The sequence below is a fragment of the Tachypleus tridentatus genome, chromosome 9 (genome assembly GCF_004210375.1).
Source record: "Tachypleus tridentatus isolate NWPU-2018 chromosome 9, ASM421037v1, whole genome shotgun sequence".
Lineage (NCBI taxonomy): Eukaryota > Metazoa > Arthropoda > Merostomata > Xiphosura > Limulidae > Tachypleus > Tachypleus tridentatus.
This window is the reverse complement of record NC_134833.1, coordinates 100,385,932-100,408,272: the sequence shown is the minus strand read 5'-3', so window position 1 is coordinate 100,408,272 and position 22,341 is coordinate 100,385,932. Positions and strand designations below refer to the sequence as shown.

Here is a 22,341-nt window from a genome sequence, read left to right as displayed (position 1 = left end):
GTTCGCGTGTCTGACCTTGCTACATAGTTTGGTATGACAAAATCTACAGTCTGCACCATACTGAAAAAATAAAGAGGTCATCAAAGGAGCTGATGTTGCAAAAGAAGTGACAGTGCTTACGAAACAAATATCACAAACAATGGAAGATGTAGAAAAAATGTTATTGATTTGGGTAAATGAAAAACAGTTAGCTGGTGATAGCATTTCTGAGACCATCATTTGTGAGAAAGCAAAGCAGTTGCATGCTGACCTCCTGAAAAACACACCTGGAACGAGTGCTGATACAAGTGATGCCTTTAAGGCTAGTAGGGATGGTTTGAAAAATTTAGGAAGAGAAGTGGCATACACAGTGTGATGAGACATGGGGAGGGTGCCAGGCAGAAACAAACCTCATTAGACAAGTTTTTAGTGAGAAATAGGTCCAGTGAGTCTCAAGCAGGTTGTAGCGGTGTCAAGAGGCAGAAAAGAAAAACAACCCCAGAAGAAGAGTTACCTGACGTTTTTATGGAAGGTGACACCCCTTCCAAACAATAATAACCCTCTTACTCTCCACGTTCCTCACCACCTTTCACTTACACCATCAGCTCTCCTCAGCACAGGTAAAGTGCAGTTAAATTTTCATTTATTGTTTTTTTATTGTGTTTATAGCTTTTGTGTTTGACTTTATGCAAGTAAGTATTATTATACATGTATAAATAGGCAATATTTTTACTTAAAATGCTTCATAATGCGTAATTTTTGGACGTTTGTAACGGATTAATTTAATTTACAGTATTTCTTATGGGAAAAATTGATTCGGTTTTCGAACAGCCTTCTGGAACTGATTAAGTTCGAGAACCGAAGTACCACTGTATTTGTTTTCATCCAGTCAAGTTGGCTTACGTAATACATAAAACACATAGTTGGAGTTATACAAATGCCTGAAAGTTGTATGAAAGTTTCATATATGAAAATTATTCTAAAGAATGGTGTAGTTTTATCCTTGTTTGCAGTATTGTTACAACTTGTTAAAGATAAAGTATCACTTCTTTACCCTGCCACTGAACATGCTTACCCTTTCAGCTGTGAGAGTATTATATGTGGTTGTTAAGCTCACTATTCGTTGATAATAGAATAACCCAAGAGTTGGCGGCGGGTAGTCTTGCTTAGCTGTTCTCCTTTTAGCCTATCACTGCTAAATTAGAGACAGCTAGCGAAGATAGCCGTAGTGTAACTTTGTGTAAAATCTAAACCAGTCATTTTCCTTTTTTGGCAGAACTTAAAATGACTATAACTGATTGCACTTGCTGAGATTACATTATACGTTCAACTAGTAAACATAAAAATATCATATGTTAAAGAGTTCTTTATCGCCAAAGAAACATTGAAAAGAGAATTTGTGACGGAGAGACCTGATGCATTTCCTGATTGGCCATACATTCTGTTGTGAAATGCAGTTTTGCCTCTTCAAGGCTCTCCAGTACAACTTCGGTCAGCAAACCAAAAATATCATTATATCAGAAGCATATTTTGGTGCTGTTATTTGTTTTGTGCGCTATCCAATGGTAAGTAAAAGATGGTAAACAAACAGTAAACAGAAGAGTAAAATTTTCAAAAGGAAGCTTAATCAAATTTGGATGTTATTTTCATACTTTTTCATTTTTATTCTTGGAACTCGTCGCCTCTCCATATGTACCAAACGTTGAAAACTTCAATTGGAATAGGGTTAATCAGGCTAATCGCTTGTCAAGTATTTTTCACAAAGCAGATTTTTGCAGGTTTTAGGTATAGGGTGAACATTAAAAATTCCAGTTTCAACTACTTTTTCCAGGTCTTATCCTTGAATTATGATACTAAAGAGCTACTACCACATTGACACATCGATGATGTAGGAGGAATTGTACTTTTAGAATCATGTCCATGTATATGTAGAGTATTGGATTTTCTTGTAGAATGAAATTATGAAAAGAACATGTACTAATATGCACATCTACAGAAAGTGTTAAGTTCATTTCAGGTTTAAAAGCAAATTAGAAAAAATAAAAAATAGATTTATTTTACCAACTTTATCTCCTTACGTTTTTAGAAATTTTCCAGAGAAAAAAAAAAAACATTTGCTGAGAATAGGAATTATATGTTGAAATTCAGTAATTGAACTTTTAAAAAATTAGATTGGGATAAATGTTAAGTATTATTTCAGTAATAATATTTATTTTCATGTCACCATCCAGTATTTGGATTACTTTCAAGTAGAACTTGAAACACTTCTTATATTAAGGGCTATAATATAAACAGAAACCACGAATTCCATTAACATCATGGGCAGACATAAAGATGAGGTTGTAGTCTCTGGAATTGGTGTCAGCCTTTGATATTTTGACAATTTCATGGTCGTTGTATGCTACTGGTTGGTGTTTTCTTCGTATGAAGTTACCGGTATAATTCTCATATTGAGATAGAAAAAACAATCTAATTGCAGATCATCTTACTGTGATTGTCTAAGCTATACAGACACTACAACTTGTTAAACGGGATGAACAAATATAGTGGCTTATAAAACTATCTTTTTCTGATTATTAATTAATAGCTTTTGTTATTATTTATTAGATACTAATTACTAATTAGTTTTAGCGTAAGTTTTTATTTTAATCTGCATCCATCTTCAGGGAGGTCCTGGAAATAATAATCTAACTATTTGAATATCCCTTCTGAAAACATTCAAACAGTTAGTTGATTCAAGCTCCAACAAAGGAGATCCTACCGAAAGAATAACGCACCAGACTTTTATCGAGAAATTTCAGGATCAAATCCCGACAATACCAACGAAAAACAGCCCTTCTTAGGATTTCCTTAAAGCAGTGGTAGATTTAAAATTGTGTGGGCCCCGGGATTAATACATTTTGTGGGCCCTATATCCCATGTAATTTTACATATAATAAAATTATCTACGGATTCTGGGGCTGAGCCCCTATCTACATACACCACTGTCTTAAAGATAATAGCAGATTAGCAGCCGGAACATATAATAAAACCTCTTAGTAGTCCGTATCTTACTAAGGGTAAAATAACTAACACTTCGAGTTAGGTGATCGTACAGGTTACTTACCATGGCAAATACTGATATCCGATCGTAAGAACCTTAGCGAGAGTAAACTATTTGAGGTTTTACAGGTTTCGTTGGTTCCTGAGGAAGTCAAAGAAACAGTTAATTTTTCCTTTCATTTTATTTATATAACAGTCGACCCGTGTAGTTTTATAATTGTAATATTTTTCTTCAGCTTTCACCTTTTTTCGCTTTTTCATTTCGTTTGTTAAAGTTATTTCACTTCTTCTAATATTTTTCAATGACCTTACAATGGTTTCATTCAGTTTTTAAGTATTTTACATAGTGATGTTTTATATGTACAATAAATTGTTTTTATAATGTGACGCCCGTACATTATCCTTTTTCTAATCGGAGAACAGTTGTATCTGCTTCTATTAATCAATTAACTGTGTGATCGAAATAACTGTATATATCTACATTAGGAACCAGAATACAACGGACACAGTAAGAAAATAACAACTGGAAGAAGATCCTGAAATTTTGGAACCTGAACTGATTATGTAGGTTGCTTAAGATTCTATAGATCTACTCTTATGTGAATCTCTGCTTGAACTGGTCAAAAGCTGACTTGAAATTCAAACTCTCCATATGTTATTATGTGTTTATTGTGTTTCAGTGTGAATCCTGCTTATAATTACTAATAGCAATTTGTGAGTGAAAGTAAAGATGAGTGTATAATAATATGTCAGTCACATTATGTCTGTTATATCCAATACCTACGAGGCCTTTCGCACAATACCAAGTCTCTTCGAACTGACTGGAGTATGAAAGATATAGAAGGAACTGAGACTATTTAATTTAGCAACTCGTTTGACAACAACTTTTACAATATGAACTAGAACGAGTTAGTAAAATGCAATTTTTCCATCACTTTTGTTTAAGGTGTTTGTGGATAAAAATTTTGTAAAAATAAAAAGACGCTGGCTTAGATCAACCCACAGACGCTAAAAACGTATTAATTATGTATTTTCCGCTTTATGTATAAAATAGCATTACTGCTATAATTAGAAGATGTTGATGTTTAATCTTCCTTCATCATCATTTCTCTTACGTATAATCTTCTTCAACACAATATTCTATGTTATGGAATTCCTGTTTTTATACACTGTTTTCTGCATCTTTTAAAATACACTTACATTACAGAGAATGGAGTAGTTTTAAGGCAAAGTGTTGTAGAAATAAATTACCAATATTATTGGAAATGCAGTATTATAAAGTGATTAAACTCAGTATAATATATTTAGTTTGTTTAAAAGAATAAAACATCTTCTGAGCTATAGCTTAACATGTGGATGTCTTGGGTTACGCAAAGAATTGAGTACTTTATATTAAAACGATTTTTGAGTATGCAAATCAGCACGCCACATTCAAACCACAGATAATATTGCATTCGCGTTTGATCGTATGTGTCAAATCTAAATTTTGAGTTTGTTTGTCGTTCGTAAGTACTGTAATGCTTCCAAACGATATGTGACAGCTCTTTACAAAGCAAAATAGTTATGCAGTCAGATTAAAAACGTATTCAGGTAAGGGATTTAGAATTTCAAAGTTGGGATATCTCTTTTGCTTTATGATACTGAAAAATAAAGGAATATGGGTCAACTTGAGTACCATCCAGAAAGATATCTGGAGTAATTCGTATCCCATGCAAGTTTTGTAACATATAAAGATCCAAAACACAAAAGGCAAAATAAGTTTACTTGTCTTAGGCAGCAGTGTGCAAATAATCAAGAAGGATTCCGGTTTTGAAAAGCAACACAAGTCATAACTATACAAGGTACTTCCGTGACACCCTGCAACCATTCCATACCTCAAGAAGCTGGAGAATGAAACGAGTATTCGTGCTGTTTCAGTGGAGCTTTAGACAAGTTTTGAGAAAGATTATGGGCGGCAACTGTGTGTTTAAGAATGGAAAGGACGTTCTGGTTTCTATACTAAGATCTTCTTTAGCCATATGTGTTATTACATACGAAAAAATAAGCAGAATTACGAATTCTTGTACGATCGGACTATTGAAACAGTAGGAAGAGTTTATCATATTCGTAGCGTATACTAAGTGCTTTAGAAAAAAAATGCAGAGACGAGTTGTGCTCTTTGAAAGTGACAGAAGCTTTTACAGTGAAAACTACAATGCAGGGTTACTGTAAAGATGCACAGCCATCAGGTGTAACATGACAGTACGTTGTAACAGAGATATATTGTCATAGTGAATTTCCAAAATAGTTCTGATATGACGTATTCAAATTTTTTATAATTGTTTTTACTCAATATGTAACACAAAGAAAATGTTAATGAGGTAATAGTACAAATATTTTATTTTTTTAAATTCACAGCATTTTTTAACGTAATCTAAAAATTACCCGTTTCTATTGGTTACATTTAAAAGATGTTGTTTGTTGTTGTTTTGAGTTAAGCACAAAGCTACACACTGAGCTATCTGTGCTCTGTCCACTATGGGTATCGAAACCCGGAGTTTAGCGTTGTAAGTCCGCAAACATAACACTGAACCACTGGGGGGTACATTTAAAAGAAGTATTCTATTTTGGTAATCGGGGGGTACATATAAAAAAAATATTCCATTTTGGTAATCTCTTTAGGAACGCAAAATAGAAAAAAACGTATTTAATATGCACTCCTCTAGTTTATTTAACTTCTCTTGCTGAATAACAACGTGTTTATTCTTACAACAAACCATGAATAAAGAATACGCAGGTTTTGGCACTTACAGACATAAAACTCAGGAACACACTGATATTCTTACAAATGTGGTTCATACTGATCTGAAACCCGAGTTTTAAATTTAGAGTGGTTAACACTTTATATATGAGACCCGGTATGGCCTGGTGGTCAAGGTGCTCGACTCGTAATCTGAGGGTCGCGGATTCGCATCCCCGTCACACCATCAGCCGTAAGGGCGTTATAATTTGACGGTCAATCCTATTATTTGTTGGTAAAAGAGTAGCCCAAGAGTTGGTGATGGGTGGTGATGACTAGTTGCCTTCCCTCTGGTCTTATTAGCGCAGACAGCCATCGAGTAGCTGTGTGCAAAGTTTAAAAACAAAAAAACTTCATATATAAAGTTTCACCAAGGCGAAAACATCGTGAGAAAACCCGATATTATACAAACATGCTTCTAGTTAACTAGTACGTTAACCATATATAGGTTCTCATTACATTACATTGCATTAAGTCACGGGTCAAAAACAATTAAAAAAACGAAATCAAACAGGCAAATTCTACGACAAAAAGTTTCCTAACTTGAAATTTGAAATCAATTGGTTTGTTGTTCCTCTTGATTACTCGCGTGTGTTGTGATAAGCATCTTTTTAGTGGCGTAGTGAAGGTTATGTGGGCTCAATGTCTGATAATTTTACATAGAATAAAAAATGAATGGCTCTTATTAAGATCATAGTCTCTGGGGATGAGCCCCCTCTAGTCTCTACCTAAATATGCCACTGCATCTCTAAAATTAGGCAAATTGCAAATAACAAACATATATGGGTGTTTTTTCTTTACCACTGAAAGAGATTTACCAATGTTAATTAAACGTTCAAAAATGTCCGATTTCACCCGAACACATCACCTGAAAGCTTGAGGAAGGGATATAAAAATATACTTTTTTTAAAACTGATACTAAAAACTTTCAAGTAACGAGTGTTTAATTATATTTAGTATACAAATACATGATAATAATTGTGCTATATAAAATTATTTTTTATTGTTTTAAAAATACTGAATATTTTCTTCACAGCAATGAGAGTGAGTATGTCAAGCTTACAAGCAAGGGGCTGATATTACATTGTATTTTAAATATATTAATAAAAGACAAAACTGAGCAAAAGCATAACTTTTCATCACCTAGTGGATTCTTTGAGCATGAGGTATAATAAAGATAAAATATGTAATACATTGTAAATTTGAAGAGTGTGTTTTTCTCATAGCAAAGCCACATTGGGCTATCTGCTGAGTTCATTCCTTTCGAGACCTAGATAATATATGTTTGTTCCATATGTTTTAAAAGCAAAATGTGGAAAACTAACTTGAGAAGAATATTTACATTTTTCTAGCATGTATTCTGCTTTATAGCAAAAAATATTAAAATATATGTCTTCGTCCCTAATACTGAACTTGCAACAAGATAGGAGGTAAGCGACCAGCAGCACTCACCGTAATTCTTAGACTAATTTTTTTACCAACAAATAGTGAGATTTATCGTCACATTATAACGCCCCAACGGATGAAAAATCGAACGTGTTCGGCGTATATCTTCAATTCCACTACTTACAGTCAACTCCTAACCATCAAGTTATGCCAGGTCTTTGTTCTATTGTACCATCAAGTTATGCCAGGTCTTTGTTCTATTGTACCATCAAGTATTATAAAACTATGTGGTGAAATATGAGTCACGCATAAGTTATTTTACACCGAAGGTGTGTTATTTATTGATTTTTAACACTGTACGTTTCAAGTATATGTTTCACTGGCACATAAATATTATAAGCTAATTTTTTCGTATGCATTTTATAGCTTTTTTTCTTTGAAAACAAAAATGTATATATATAACTGTGAGTGGAATCGCAAAACGACATCAAAAATTTTCACATATAATATTTTATTATTATTTGTAACTCTACAATATTTCACTTTTGCGCCTTTATCAGGAACACAGTCTACGATATAACATAAAATATGTTTCTTATCGTGTGTAGGTGTAGATGTGACTCCGACGAAACAGACTAAATACTGGAGAGAAACAAATCGAAGGTTTATCTGAAGTAATATCTGGTTGTAACTGTGTGCATAAAGACATGTTTCGTAGCTATTGGAATAGTCAAGCATAACGAATGATCTTCGTACAGTAGAAGGCCCTTCTAGGAATTATGAATTAAAGTTAAAATCAAACTGAGGAAAAAAAAACAACTGAGACATCACAGAGACTAGAAGGTCTGTTTTATTATTTTCGAGCGAACCTTTCATGCACTTATTTCTTCATTTATATTAAAGCCCACACACACGTAGGCTGGCAATCATGTAAAAACGAATATAACTAAGCCATAGTTTATAACAAACTGAATGAATGCATGTTTGGCAGTAGATGAATACATAAGTTTCTGAACCTTTCGTTATACACGTTCACTCAGTGTTAAAAAAAAGTTATATTTTGCGTTTACGAAAGGAACATTTTACTATCGCATCAACAGTGTTAAAACACGTTGCACTGCATTTCTGTATATTGTACATGCTGTAAAAAACAAACATGACATATATAATCTCTAAAAACTAGCTTTTGCAGATTAAAGCTATTTCTGCTTGACGTTACGTCCTGTCGAGCACTGTCTGAAAACACTAATAATTACGATGTCATGATAAAAAATAGTAAAGTACAATACAATTGTAATTAATGTAAAATGTAAAAAGGTTATTCATTGCTTTTGGAAAGATCTGGGAAACATCCATTCGCCACGCACCCTTCTTTAACTGCAAAAATGTTATTGACATTAAAACTGCCATGCATGCATTCATATCTTTAGAAAGTCACTCAAATAGATATGTTTAACATTAATACAAAAAATAGTTTTCTAACAAAACAAAGCACTATTGTCTACATTGCACGTCACATCCGTAAAATAAAATATTCAGTCTTACTATTGTTGAAACACGCTCTGACCAATACCAATACCAATTTTGTAAGAATAAGAACGATATAAGGTATAAACAGTAGCTTATTATGTCTTGTATGCAACACAGAAACTCAAAATGTACGTTCTAACTGTAAGAAACTTATGTCATTTGATGAAACAAAACGTCTACTTTTGTTTAAAGCTTTCAGGATATCATTTCACACACGAGAAAAGTAAAACAGAAAATAATTAAGTCATTCAGTCTTGGAATCCAGTTTGTTTTGAATCCAAAAGAAAATATTTTAGTAATATTAATTTACACTATCTCGATTAAATGTAGTTTTCCTTTAACACTGAAATAAATATTATTAAATATTCTTATGTTTGTGTTTTAAGGAAATAAAAAAATTATGTACAACATTCTATCCATTACATTTTGGCTGAAAGGAACCTCAAGAAACAAAATATTATCACATTTTGAAGAATTATCAAAACATTAAATAATTTATTGGTTAGACAATAAAAAACAACAGTTACTTCAAGTCTTATTTTGAACATTTAAAAAATTTTTCGAAGTTTAAGAAAAAATCGTTAGTTTAACGGATAACACCTAACATTTCACAAACAGAATATTCTTTATTTTAGGTAAAACAAAGTAAAATCACATGATAAATGTCTTAATTTTTCAATAAAAAACAATTTATCACCATAATTTCCGTTAGAAGCCAGGTTGGATTAAGGATTTTATTGGCCCTGAGCTTTTCAACTTGTAGAGGCTCCCTCGAGATAGAATCTCTACATGAAATACATTTATAGTCATATCTTGATGCCCCTAATTAGTGTGAGGCCCTGGGCTTCAGTCCCGTAAGCCCATGCCGTAATCCAGGGTTGATTATAAGCATACAGTTTGTAATTGCTTTATGTGAAGCATTCAACATGGGGTTTTAGGTTGGTCTGTCTTGTTTTACTTAAAAATCGGTAAAAGCATTTTTAGAAGAGCAATAAGAAATCAGACTAAAGAATAAACAGGTTTTCAAAAAAGACAACTTTAGGAGACATTTCCTGCTAAAAACTGACAGCAAGACTTTTGTAGACAATATTGATGTGTTAAATCCAAATATAGCTATTACAAACTGTATTTTAACTTTTTTATTCTTCAAATTGTAAATCAAAATGAATTTCAACATTTACATAAGATTATATTCTTTAATCGCATTTTTTAATGGCCGGTAATAAGTAATTTTAACATGATATAGCTCTTCAATGTCCAGGTTTTCTTAGACCCTCAATATAAATATAAATAATTACCAAACTAAATGTATAAATCAGGTGTAGGAACATGTACAGATTTTCAGGTATGCAAGCAACTGTATAATCTTCTTTCTCAATGTGCTCGGCATGTGTTAAAATATCCCCCAGTGTACTCTGCATGTGTTAAATTATCTCCCAGTGTGCCCGACAAATGTTAACATACCTCCCAGTGTGTCCGGCATGTGTTAAAATATTTTCCAGTGTGTCCAGTGTGTTAAAATACCTTCCATTGTACCCCGCATGTGTTAAAATATCTCCCTGAATTTTAAGTCCAACATCTACACGTGAGAGAAAGATGTTCTTGTGAAGATGATAAACGAGGATCGTCACCTCATTATCTTGAGATTAATCTGTCAAATGTAAGAGACTTACACAGTTATGTATGGATGTAAATTAAAATCTTTATTTTTCTCCAATAGACTAATTAGGAAAGAACGCATAGTAAAATAATTTCCCTAACTTGAGTTTGGAACTTTTTCTTGAATGATGATCGACAACTGATGTAGAAGGAAAATATTTCAATGCCAACTTCCTGCGCCAGATTACAGTAACGATTTGAAATTTCAGACAGCTATAAAACATTACTCTGTTTGGCTGCATGTTGAAGCTAACTTTGTAGCTACAGAACTGTTGTGCCAGAAGCCCTCTCTTTCCCTCACAACAGGAACTTGATGATGAAGGATGTGAAATGATATTTTCCTTTAAAAGCTACAAAGTCATTAACTCCAACCAATTGAATAGTCATTCTGTGATCAAGTTTAATAGTCCTCGTTATTTGTTCATTCATTTTGAATGTTGTTGCAGAGATAACCTTCTATCTGGGATGCACTTCTATAAAAAAAAAAATAAGTTGTATCCCAAGTCTACGAATTTAGTAGCACCAGAATATTTTGTTTTGTGTGCACTAATAGCTTTTCGTGGTTCATTGCCTATGGTCAGATATGATAAATCGGTTGTAAATACACCTACTTTCTCAAGCCTCTAGAGTTTACCTTTATATGTATACCAACAAAGTAGATTCCATTTTGCTAATGGCCTTTCTGTATTATTTCCTAAGAATCAAATTAAAAAGATATATGTGAAAGAGGTGAACAGGATTTAAAGTCAATGAAAGAGGTAACAGCTATGAAGAAAAAATAAAGGTCAAATACAGAAAGGCCATTAGCAAAATGGAATCTACTGGATACCACAACCTAGTCTAACTAGTGTGACTAAATCTTTTGGAATAAACACATTACAATCGTATGTTACTTCTACTTTATCTAAGAGCGCAATAAACAGTTATGTTACTTACTTTGTTGTTGTTTTTACGTTAACAAAAACCATTTGCTCAATTGTCCACTGTCACTCTTACGATTACAAAAGATATTTTCTACCTAAACAGTGAATAAATAGTTATATAAATAGATGAACAGATATTAAAAAATAAAGGAACTAATACATATCTATTTTAATATATATTTATTCATTACATATAATATTTAATTTTTATATTTATATATCGTTGTTCATTTTTATTTCAATGTTTATTTATTCATTTTTATTTCTAACATTATGTATCCATTTATTTTAATAATTATTCATTTCATATTGAGGGTCAGAAAGTTAAAATACAGCTTGGCACTAAGCAAATTTCGACTAAAGAGGTTCAAATTATGTTAAAACCGTGGTTGCCGTTTTTAAACAGAAAACTACATCTTGAGCGCTTACAGAAGGTTAATTCTTAATCTTCCACCAAGAATATTTTATCTAAAAGTTGTTAATTTTTCTTAGAGTTAGTCATATAATTATAAACCATAATAATATAACTTAAAAACATGATTTCTTAGAAAATACATGGATTCGCTTTTCGTATTGCCGCTCCTTTTAACAAGACATACGAATAAATGTGAGTGACTAGTCTAAGTAATCATAGGTACTATTGTGAACATTCTCACTTTCGTGCACAGAAAGTGACTTATAACGACGTATGACTAAGATATGAATAACGAAACGGTGGTTAATACATACCATTTCTAAGAGGGCAGAAGCTTGAAACTTTAGTTTGATTATTTCAAAGCCTGGTATTTTAAACATCCCTCACAAAATCTCTACAAAAATTCCATATAGTTTCTGACATAAAGATATTTTCCATTATGTACTTGAAAGGCCCATTTCGAGCGTCTGTTGAATCTTTTCAATACAGCACCAGCGAAACACCATCTCATGTAAAGGTAACTCATTTACTTCTCAGTTCTTGCATTCTATAATTGAAACCCCTTTTGCATCTCTGTAAAAGTATATTGGTGATATTTCATTGCTGTAAAGGATATGATTAACAATGCAGTTATGCATATTATTTTAACATTTAATAATTTAGTATTGTGTATATGCCCTCTATAATAAACAATATGGTTTACTTTTAGCACAAAATTCACATTATTTAAGACTGCAAACTTTTTTTGTTTATATTCACTACAAAGTGAATGCATATATTGTTTTCAATGATAATGTGTATCTCGAACAACAACACATTTTGTTTACAATTGAAAAGTTAAATTACTTTATGCTGCAACAATGAAACTATAATTTACTGAAAGTAATAAATAAAGCTTAACATAAACATTTGTTGCGCTATCAACAATGCAATGTTAAGATCCACTACAATACATTCCTTCTTTGTTAATTGTATGTGATGTTTTAGGAATCGGGTACGTATTACTATTAGAGAACCATCTAAAATAAATAAAGTCTTGTCTTTGTATCATCGCTACTAAATAAAACAAGAAAGTTATTGTACTTATTATTTAAATGAAATATTTAGTCAGAGTCATCATAGTTTGTTAAGACCCAGTAATTGAGTTGATGTTCTTTGCAGTTTGTTTCAACTCTTGTCTCTATGTGATAAGAAGATAACAGCTCCCCCAGGCGTTCTTCTTTAATATTACTTTGTTCTGAAGTGTCCGAGGGCTTGCTGACAGTGCTAGCTCGTGGACTTCTCGAGAAAAGCCACCTGTCTCCAAGATACTTATATACTTCTTTAATTGGGTGTCTTTTCGATGGTTTAGGATCCATAAGCCTTCGTATAAGCCGCAGAAATCTCGGCGAGAAACGTTTAAACTCTTTTGGTGTACGAGTGCTTTTCCTTTTTTGCCATTGAACAAATTCCGTGAAATTTGGATCTGTGATGTCAGCTTTTTCCCAAGGAAATCTGGCCACTAGCGCGGCAAATAGAAGCATTCCCATTTGCCAAACATCAGAACCGATCTCCACATTATAACCTTCCAAGTGAACTGCTTCCCATATTTCAGGAGGGCACGTAGGTAAAGATCGCGTGCGTTTTTTGACTAGAGTTCCAGCAACCCTTGTTAACCCAAAGTCTGTTAACTTGACTTTTGAATAGTCTGGCTGGAAGATTAGAATATTTTCTGCTCTAAAGTCACGATGTACTAGATCTTTGCTGTGCATAAATTCCAAAGCTGACGTCACTTGTTTAATAATGATTTTTACGTCTCGTTCTTCCATTCCATTTTGTTGTTCGATTACCTGCCACATATCACCGAGTGGCGCTACCTCTTGGGCAAATATATAATGATCCGTAGTTTCAAACGCGACGTCGTAAGTGTCGAGAATATTCATATGTGGAGATAAGAAATAACTATAATGAAACTCTATTTGAAATTCCCTGAGGGTTGTTGTCAATTTTGGGACCGCCTTCAACGCTACTTCTTTTGATGTATACCGATGTACAGCCAACATAACCTTACCATAATCCCCTGACCCAATTTCTTTAATTACATCGTACTGTTTACTCAGCTCAATCTTTTCGGGCTGAATGTCTCGAATTTTGTTGATGCTGCATGTACGTGTGGTATTCATATCTCCATCAGATGGCCCTGCTCTCTTACTTTAGAAGTTGATTATCTGAAATATAGGAAAACCTTTATCTCATCGTTTAAAATAATGACATATTTATATAGGTGCGTGTGTGTTTCATATAAAGAGTAAAATAATTATTTCATATTGAAACTACACATCCATGCAACATAATTATATTTAACAGTTAGCAAGAGCATAAAGGTTACGAATGTAATTGGAAAGAAACGTATTAACTTCCGTATACTCGTAGAGGTCAACTTAAAGAGGTTTTTATAAGACAATTACTAGATTTTAATTGTAGTAAAATGAATTCGGTAAATTTAATTTATCAAGTTTATCTAACTAGCAAATATATGTAAATTCTAATTGTACCTTTCGAAAGATTAAAGTTAATTCTTTCTGTTAAGCCATGAAATATATAATAAAATATTACTGTTATTTTTTGGCATGTATAGCTGTTGTTGAAAGGCATAGTTTTAAGGGTTTTTTATTTTTATCATTTTTTATTAGAATAGGTTATTTTACTGACTGCATCTGTATATCATACTATTATGGAACTCTTGCTTATATGATACTAAAAAAACTATTTTATTACGCAATGTGCAACCCCAATTTTGCGAATTTTTTATCCTGCATGAATTCAGACTTACAACAGGAATCACAATTTTTACGTTTCGCCTCTGTTTTCTGTCCCGGAAAGCTTTATTTTTCTCCATTTTCAGGATACAGATATGATGTCGCGAATAAGTTACACGCAGATATAATGCACTGGCGCCACAGTTAATAGGTTAGTATTCTTAAAGTGATATACAATGTTCCAAAAGTGTTTGTTTTAGGAATTTCGTACAAGACTACACAAAGGCTATCTGAGCATAGTTGTTTCTAATTAAAAACTAATAAGAAGAAGGTACTTAATAACACCAAGTTTCGACGGCTACCCTTGTCTGACCTAATGGTAGGATTTCACTATCATTATTATTGCGTATCACAGTTCTAAAGTGAGAAACACGTTTTATAGCATCTGAAAATGGGCCATGAACCCTCCAATTCACGGTTTAGTACGCTAATCATTAGACAACATCCATCTTTCTTTGTTTGTGTGTTGAAATTTTGTGATGCTAAGCTACTCGAGAGCTAACTATGCAAACTCCCCTTAATTTTGAAGTGACAATAGAGGAAATGCAGTTAATTAATACCACTGGAGCTATTCTTTACATTGTAGCACCTTCATGGCTGAAAGAACGAGCATGTTTGGGGAAGGGATTCGATCCCACGACCAACAGACTGTTTCAAGCTACAGGTAATTTAATGTTTCTTCATTATTTTTCTTATTTTATAGACTGGTTGGTGAATTCATAATTTTGTATCATCATAAAATGTCTTCTACCATCTGTCTGTGGTATTTCATACATTATATACAGTTGCAACAAATTTTGTAGGTCCTCTAATATATAAATGTCCTTTAAAGTAAATAACTAAATTTAATTTATTGTGATGATATTATAAACATAATTCAGATGAGAAATATTGTGCAAATAATTATAAGACCTGACTCTCACTCTTGGATTTACTGTTTTTGAAATATGTCCACGTATTATTATCCAGTGGAAAAGGTATTATGCTATTAATTAAAAAAAAACTAGTTGTGGATTCAGGTCATTTTAGCTGAGAATAAAAACAAAAACATTTTGCGTCGATGTAAATAAGAACTTGACACAGAATAAACATTAAATGTACTTTGCACTCACAGAGCAACATTTAAACATTAGATGCACAATATTTTGTTTCTGTGGTTTATCCGTTTGGAAGTTGCTGGATTTTTTTCTCCGATGACAATAAATCTAGACTATTTACTTATTGAGGCTTTAAACTCATTTACATGATATATGTTGTGACTTGGAGTTTAGGATACATTTTGTTTCTTATGACAGTTACATATTTTCCAGGTCAAGGTGCACAGTTTAATTTTGAACAAGTGTGTCAACCTATTTATTGTTCTGGAATATATACTATATTAATTAAGCTTATTGCTTTGTGTGCATGTCCAACTAACTTCGTCCACAATGCTAGAGGTAGTAGGGTCAAACTTGACAGGAAGATTCGGGTTGCGCAAGAATGTCCTTTTTGTATAAGGTATAACCCTCTTTGGAATGGGATACTAAGGGAAGCTTGATTCCATTTGAAGGTAAAACAGACATTATGGGAGTCCAGAATTAGGTTCTTAGAGGATTTTTAACCCAAATCTGGCATCAAAATGTGTGTTTCTGGCTTCACCCTGGATCACGAGAACACCTTTAAACACCTCCACTCAGAAGTTAGCAGGACTAAATTTGGCATGCAGGTGGGTAAAACGAGGGTTTTTCAGGTATGAACTTCTGTGGGGTAGCTACTGAAGATATGGAAGACTTTGATCGGTAATAAAAAGTAACCACATATAATAATCTTTAATTAATCCTAAAGTCTTAGAAAACAATACCATGGTAATTGTAACAAAGCACAATATTTAAAATAATAAAAAAATATTAGTTATTAAGTGTAACGAAGCTATAAAGTATTTGATGAGGAAAACGTATATACTGTAATACTGTATATACTATATATACTGTAACAAAGCTAAATATGTGGACGACAAAACATATGTTTACAGTAACTATGTTCAAAGGTTTGGATAATGAAGATAATTCTAAATTATGCTGTTTTTAGTTTTACGCGTTTCACGTAAATAGGAAACACAGCTCTTTTATTGAAACTACATACTCATACTTTGTTAAATGAACACAACCAGGCAGTCTTTCACTTCTATTGATAAAACAAAATCTCGATTATGAAGTACAGAGATTTAGGTGGTTTAGCAAAATACATAAAAAATATTAATTGATCTCAAACTTATAGGCTGTAGTTTACTGATATAAAGATGGTCTTTGAAGGCTGGGAAATCAGCAAAAATAAACATATTATAAAGAAGTTCACGTGCATTAGCCATTTTTGTCCTTTGTTATAATGACCTTTACAAATCCTCTTAAAGCTGTTTTTATTCATTCGCTTGGCGTCTTATCAACAAAGCTTGGCAGAATTCAGCTGTTACTATGAAAACGCACGTGACTGCAGCCGCATACAAATATGTTGATTAATAGAGTAAATAAATATCTTGTAGGTCATATTAACGATGTATTGTTTTGAGATAACTGAAACTATTGTTAAGTCTAATAATATTATTATTATTATTAATATAATATATGTATATATATAGTACTACTAAATGCTTGTTGCATCATATTCAAATAATGTGGGCTAGGTGTGGTGACATTACTGTGCTTGGGCTGTGAATCTCATCATTCATAGGTTGCCTCACGTTGTCGTAAAACTTTGTTCCACATTTTGGGATCGCGAATGCACCGTAGGAGTGCAGGTTAAATCCCATTATTTAGTTAGACTAGAGTACCTCAAAACTTAGCGGTGCTCTGCTTGATTAGCTGCCTTCCCCTAGTTAATCGGCTCAAAACTAGGGTTGGCTATGAGAACACATCCTTTTTGTAATTTTGCACGAAATTCTGAAATAAACAAAACATATAATAAAATTGTCAAGGATTAAATTGTTGATTTCTACATAGACAGCTCAAATTATGTTACATAAGAATCATAAAAACTAGTTAATGTATTAATCAGGCTGGCTGAACGTAATGATTTTTACTTATTAAAGGAGAGGAAGAGAAAACTGTAGCTCGAAGGTGTTTAGTTACTTCATAGTGTTCGTACTGCTATAAGAATGTATATGCAATAGTGAATAAAACTCTGCACTTACGATAATAACGCATTTTGTTGTTACTGTCAAACACATCATTGTTGAGGATGAATACTTTTTCGGTTGAGTTAAATCACAAACGCATGTAATTACTCCATATGATTTAGGTCGAAATCATTTTCGGGCTGGGTAAATTCTGCAGCATACATTTATGTGATAATCTAGGGATATGAGTCTGTCGGCCTGGCATGGCCACGTGGTTTAGTTGCTTGATTCGTAATCCACATTACACCAAATATGCTCGCCCTTTCAGTCATGGAGGTGTTGTATGTGACGGTCAATCCCACTATGCGTTGGTAAAAGAGTAGTCCAAGAGTTGGCGGTTGGTGGTGATGACTAGCTGTCTTCCCTCTAGTCTTACTCTGCTAAATTAGGAACGGCTAGCGTAGATACTCCTCGTGTATCATTCCGTGAAATTTGAAAAAGAAAAAAGTGTCTGTTTTATGGTTGAATAGCACAACACGTGCTAGTTTGGTGACTGAATGGTTTTTTCAGGTTAAGTAAAGTCTGATTCTTATTACTGGGTACGCTTTTTACTTGCGTAGAGTATTGTATCCATATTCATGGACATTGTCGTGATTAAGTGCGTTTCCGATTTAAGTAGGATTACTGTATGTTTGCTATAATCTTTCGTCATCACACCAAGTAGTTAGACACCTATATTTATGCTATAGCATGATAATTAAATGAGGTCTGGTACCTAATTTATGTGATAGTGAACTGATTGTCTGTTTCTGTTGATTAACTTGATACCTATGTTTTGATACCTAGTTTATAATAAATGAGCTGCCCGATTGGTTCTGTTGGTGAGTAAAGTCTGGTATCTTTTTTATGTTTGTGTAGTGAGGTATCATACGGCAGTATTGTAGCGTATCTTATGTTTGCTATTTATATCTTTTACAACTGCGAGATGTACGATATAAACTAATTTTTAAACATTTTTTTTCTTAAACTTACGTTCGCAACAAGATTTTATACGCTGCAACAAATGGTAATGATTGGTATATGTTTTAAATGAAACTTGGATACAATTCAGTTTTGATGTATTGATTGATGTTTAGTATCAGGTTTTTTTTTTAATACTCTATATATTATATATAGAGAAAATTAGAAGAAAAGTGAAAACAACTGGAGTTGGTAAGAGAACAAGAGGGAATCGTCAAAAAGTGCGTTATTTGAAATTCTTTTAAGGGGGATTAAAATAAATTAATGCATAAGACATTTTTATTAGCCATATTTTAGTGCGACATCAATACCAATATTGGGACGCGCGTATATCCGATTTAATTTTATTACTCATCAGGATCTCTACGATCCTATCCTCGAAATGAAATTATTTAATGCAAGATTAAAGTAAATTAATTTACAAGACTTTGGGCTTGGTCAAATGCATCAATCGAAACGGTTTAACCTCCTGAGTTCAAAACTGTAATTAGACCTCTAATCAGTTAAGAGATGACGGAACTGTGAGTTAAAATTTGTAATTGAAAATAAGAAAAGTCACAGCCTTTCTATGAGTCGCTATGCCGCGACGAAATATCCTAAAGTGCTTTTGAAGCCATAGAAGATATAACGATCCTATTTACATCAATAAATGAATGATCGATAACAGATATTAAAAAATAAAACATCCTCCTGGCCTTTTAATTAAAAGAGAGCTCAAAAAACAAACATAGTCATTCAGCTAAAACGTACGTTATTCGCGCAAACTAATATATATATATTTATAAATATTCATTTACAGACCAGAAGAAAGGAAGCTAGTGAACATATTCAACTCTGAGGCACCTATTGTTTAAAAGAACAGTGGGATTCAACCCTTCGTGTCATAACCTAGTCACTAACTCGATGTGCAAGCATAGCATGATTTATTTGGCAGTAATGGGACGCGAACATTGAATATGCAGCTCCATACACTAATCACTGAGGAGCAAAAGATGTAGTGGTTTTTGTTTGGGTGTAATCAAAATGGTTTAGCTTGACTTCAGAGTCAATGCATCTGTTCAAGCCACAACTCACATAGCGATACGACAAATCATGAAGATTAATGAGCTTTCAAAACATGTCAGGAATAAGCTGATAAAGAAACATGGATCGGGATAACGTTATAAGAAAATTTATAAGCCGCTGATTATCCCTTTGATTACGATGAAGTCCATCATTAGGAAATGGAATGTTCTTCATATTACTCAGTCACTAATTAGATCAGGCTGCCCTTAAAAATTAGTGAGCCGAAAATGCAGAAAACTGGTTAGGGATGCCACTATGAAGCCAATAGCGACTTTGAAAGATCAGCAAAGTTTCATGTCTGAGAGGGGATTCAGTGTTCATACGTCGACAATATCTTGGTTCCTACACAAAACTGGCCTGTATGGGTGAGAAGCAACCAAAAAGCCATTACTAAAAAGAATAATTTTAAATCTTGTATGGAGTTTGCAACAAAGCATGTAGCAGAAGGTTATGTAATCAGACGAGACAAAAACTGAGTTTTCTTTGCTAAATTCAAGACGTTAAGTCTGGCGTAATCCCAACACAGGACATTATTCAGTCACCTATCCCGACTGTCAAGCATGGTGGTGGCAACATCATCTTACGTGGATGCTTCCTGTCAGTGGGATTAGAAATATTTTAGGATTGAAAGGAAGATGGATGGTGCAAAATACAGGCAAATCATACTTAAGTCAGCCAGGAATTTGAAACTGAGTCAAAATTACACATTTGAGCATGACAATGACCAGAAGCACAAGCCCAAAGCCACACTGGAGTGGTTTCAGAAAAAGAAAGTGAATGTCCTGGAGTGGTCCAATCAAAATTCCTACTTGAATCCAATAGGAAAGTTATAGCAAGACGTAGAGGTGGAAGTCAATCGACGATCCCAACGAACTTGTCAAAATCAAAGCAAGTTTGTCATGAAGAATGGACAAAAATTTCACAATAAAAACAAGTTATTTTGAAAAATTGTTTACATTATTTATATTTTATTAAAATGTGACATTATTAGAAGGGAGTGAATACTTTTACAAGGTGCTATATATATATATATAAATACAAGGTGAAACTTCAAGTTAAAAAAGCAACAGTATTTAGACGGCGATACGGTAATAAATACTGCACATTTAACCTTAAAATGAATTGAAAAGAAACAACAATACCAACAAGATATGTATACGTTTGGAGTTCATTTTGAGAATACAACAAATAATGCAAGACAAAACTTGGAAATGCAAGCCCTATTGTGCTTATACGTCGAAATTACCCAAAGAAGTACAGGAGTTTGTTTGTTAGTTGAACTTCGTACAAAGCTACTTCAAGTAAATCTGTACTAGCCGTTAAGCTATTCTTTATCAGCGAAAAATAGAAGTAACCGTTATACTATAATGCCTCCACAGCTGAAAGATTGAGAATTTTCGATCATAGGATCCAAACTTATGACTCTCTAATTGCAAGTCGTAAAAAGTAATCAGAGTTAGTAATGCCTAGTTTAACAAACATGATAAAACTTTCAGCTATTTTTTCTTTCCTATTTAATCACCAGATCTTATAGTCTCTTCCAAACTTCATATGGTGTTTTCGAAAGCAGACAATGACATCGTTTTGCTATTCTGACAAACTGGTTCTTTTTAAGTTATGGCGTTATATTACTGATGAAGCTAATTTCTTGTTGTTTCATTGACAATGTTACTTTTATATCCTCAGGAGAATTACGAATATATTTTATTTACATGGCAGTATCTCAAATTTTATATCTTTCTAGGATGTATTGAATTGTTTATCATAAGAATAATGTCTTGTGAAACAAACTTTCTTACAAGTAGTTTGAATTGTAATTCTATTGTAAACAGAAAACTTGGCCTTCCTCGTTTTAGGAAATGCCTGTATTTGTCTTTTTAAATGCTAAAAATATCATTAAATTGTATCATCGCCAAGAATATCAACATTTCAGTCGTTTTGTTATTCCAAAGTACTCCCACTGCAGAGATACGGTCTTTGGCTATGCTGATAAGAAAGATTCGACTTTTACATATAAATACATTAGTTAAGATTTCTTGTTTGAAGTGAAGTATCGGCTGTGTTTCAGAAAACAGTATGCCAATACGCCTTGCTAACTGTCAAGGTTCTATCCAAAATGTCAATTAGAACACACAGTTTTTTTCTGGCAGTTGTTTCTATGAAAACTGCACAATTCTATTTTAAAATTAGCTCCAAGGTGTTCGAATTCCCACACTGAACTTTTTTGGCAAATTTCCACATGCTTGGGAAAGAGAGAGTCGATTTTTGGTGTTCAATTTCAACTGCTTGTATCCTCACGAGCACACTCTATTTTTAATCTGTCCATTATTTCTTTCAGTGAACTTGTCTAAAAACGTTTTCCATTCTGTTTATCGACGACATTTCGCATTCTTTTCAAAGAGCTAATTCTAATTACATTTTCTAACTATTTAACTCATTCTATTTTATATTATTCTCAATTATGTTTTCTCATGTGTTTATTAACATTCACAAGATAGGTTTTATACACATTTTTTCTTCTCTTTTGTACTTCGTCTAAATTTGATTCAACCAATAACTTTCAAGGTCTTAGATGTTTCAACACAACCACCATACAACATGCTTAAACTAAGAACAGAAGTAGCAGTTGCAGATGAAAGGAAGAAAAGAAAGGT

General features: G+C 33.1%; 1 pseudogene across 9 annotated transcripts in view; it reads right to left on the bottom strand.

The window, feature by feature from the left end:
• Nucleotides 1-8,018: 8,018 nt before the first annotated feature.
• LOC143225877 (serine/threonine-protein kinase SBK1 pseudogene) overlaps nucleotides 8,019-22,341 on the bottom strand; it is a 37,114-nt pseudogene continuing 22,791 nt past the window's right edge. For 3 of the 9 annotated variants that reach the window (XR_013014152.1, XR_013014155.1, XR_013014157.1), the window contains exons 3-4: nucleotides 12,028-13,920; nucleotides 8,019-11,393 (exon numbers count right to left, since the gene is read on the bottom strand). The product of XR_013014152.1 is annotated as a serine/threonine-protein kinase SBK1 pseudogene, transcript variant X2 (transcript). Of the gene's footprint in view, nucleotides 11,394-11,463; nucleotides 13,938-17,317; nucleotides 17,427-17,677; nucleotides 20,624-22,341 lie in introns of those variants that run through there. The other 6 variants (XR_013014153.1, XR_013014158.1, XR_013014160.1 and 3 more) reach the window with 6 other exon arrangements.